Genomic DNA, 2,620 nt, shown 5'->3' on the forward strand with positions numbered 1-2,620 from the left:
TGGTGGATCTTTTAGCAAAATTGTAGATAGAGGAAGAAGCTAGAGAAATTGTAAAGAAAAGTGACATCTTTATTCTTCCAGGCCTGACTCTTAGAGAATTGTTTCTACTTGATCAAGTAAGAAAGAAAGAAGATTCCAAAAAAAATTCGAAAACAAATTGATACAAGTATGATAAATGTGTTTCAAAAATTTTTTGTCATTGATGTCAAACTTGCTACTTTCTGGTAAGACAATTTCTTATATGATTTGAGTACTATCATGTGTTTGATTGATGAAGAGAATTTGATTAAATGAGGTAATAATAGAACCTAGAGGAAAGGTTGAGTATGATATGGAAAAGAAGTACAAGGATCATTTAAGACAATGATATTATAGTGCATTGATAATCTACTTAAGGTTTCAAAGGATGGATACACTGATTAAGTTCAGAATAATAAGAAAAATGAAGTATGTCTACCAAGCTTAACAATCTACATAGTAGGTGTGGAGAAGAGTTAGTGCAAGCCAAGCAAAAAAATAGTTGAAGCTGACCAAAGTCAATTTTAGTGTAAGCCAAGTGGTACAGTGTAAGCCGAGTAAAGTTTAGTTGATGTCAAGCACTATTAAACTTTAGTTCATGCTAAGTGTATTGATAGTGAATGCTGAGAAATGTAGTATGTGCCAAGCATTAGAATACAATTAATGCTGAGTATTAGTATTATGAGAAAGATAAAGAATTTGGTGAATTTGAGCCAACAAGTTTGGTTTATTGAATTGTGTAAACCATGTAGAAGATAAACTTGATGAGTTGGTGGCACAGAATTTATGGTGAACCATTTTGAGAAACATTCAAAGAGAATTAAAGGAGAAGTTTCTAGAAGGGGATGGAATTAAATGATGGGTAGATTCATTGAATTCTACCTAATCTAACCTAACCCTAAAATAGATGATGGAGGATAAATGATAAAAGATCTTAATTCTCTATTTATAGAGATGGCTAGTACGAAGCAAAGATTGTCATATGTGAAAACCTTACTTCATTTAGTGACCTAGGAGAAGAGAATACATTGGCACAAAAAGAAATAAGGCTTAAGGGTATCGATGCTTAAAGGGTGGACAAGCTATCAGAGTTAAAGAGTTTGAAAACTATGAACAATCACTAGTACATTTGGGTTCATTTTTTGACCTTTATTGATCGAATTTTTGACCCAATTTTTGACCAAATTCGACCAACCCATTCATCGATATCTTTCTGGTCAAAATTTTGACCAACTCACTGGTTGGTCAAAATTTTGACCAATATATTGGTCAAAAACCTACCAAAGCCATTGACTAAGTTCAAATAGGAATTGGTCAAAATTTTGACCAACAAAGGTAGAAAAATAATTTGCATTGGTGGAAATTTTGACCAACAAAGGTAGAAAAAAAATTGTGTTGGTGGAAATTTCGACCAATGGTGGAAATTTTCACCAACAAAGGTAGAAAAAAATTTAGGTGTTGGTGGAAATTTTGACCAACAAAGGTAGAAAAAATTTTAGGCATTGGTGGAAATTTCCACCAACAAAGGTAAAAAAAACCTAGGTGTTGGTGGAAATTTTGACCAATGAAGGTGGAAATTTCCACCAACAGCTAGGTGTAAATTTTTTCTAGGCATTCTATAAAATAGTTCACATGTCTTGCCTATAATATGATATTTTACATGCATCCTACACTCTCTCATCTAGTTGATGATGGATTACATAGAGTGATCTGAAACCATGATTCTTAAAAATATACACAATCAAATCCAAAATGAAATTGCACTACAAATGGATTGTGGAAATCTGATATTCTTAATTTTGCATGCATGTCTACTAGGAAAAATATATGTTTAAGTTGTGATTGTCCTGGTAGACATGCATGCAATTTTACCAATATCAAATTTCCACAATCCATTTGTAGTGCAACTTCATTTTGGATTTGATTGTGTGTTTTTTAGCATCATGGTTTCAGATCACTCTACATAATCCATCATTAGTCAAATGAGAGAGAATGTAGGATGCATGCAAAATGTCATATCATAGGCAAGACATGTAAAATATTTTATAGAATGCCTAAAAAAATTTACACCTAGCTGTTGGTGGAAATTTCCACCTTCATTGGTCAAAATTTCCATGAATGCACGCTAGCCAAGTACGCACACTAGGTCAGCTCACCAAGCTAGCCCACCAAGTCATGTCACCAAGTCGACTATTCGAGTACGCTCACAAAGTTGACTCTTTAAGTTTTCTCATCAAGTCACCCCACCAAAATGCCTCATCAAGGTCAGTCTTTAAGTCTACTCACCAAGTTAGCTTGTCAAGTCGTCGCACCAAGTCGACTCACCATCTCACCTCACCAAGTGGACTTGCTAAGTTGGCTCACCCACTTGCCCGACCAAGTCAACTGTTCAAGTATGCTCTCCAAGTTGACTCTTTGAGTTTGGTTATCAAGTCACCCCACCAAAGTGCCTCATCAAGGTCAGTCTTTAGGTTCACTCATCGAGCTTGCTCACCAAGTCAACTCGCCATGTCGCATCTCTAAGTGGCCTCGCTAAGTTAGCTTGCCAACTTACCCCACCAAGTTTCCACTTTAAGCCCACTCACCATGTTAGATCACTAGG

Source organism: Cupressus sempervirens, chromosome 7 (assembly GCF_028749045.1).
Source record: "Cupressus sempervirens isolate cs-2001-9-10 chromosome 7, ASM2874904v1, whole genome shotgun sequence".
Lineage (NCBI taxonomy): Eukaryota > Viridiplantae > Streptophyta > Pinopsida > Cupressales > Cupressaceae > Cupressus > Cupressus sempervirens.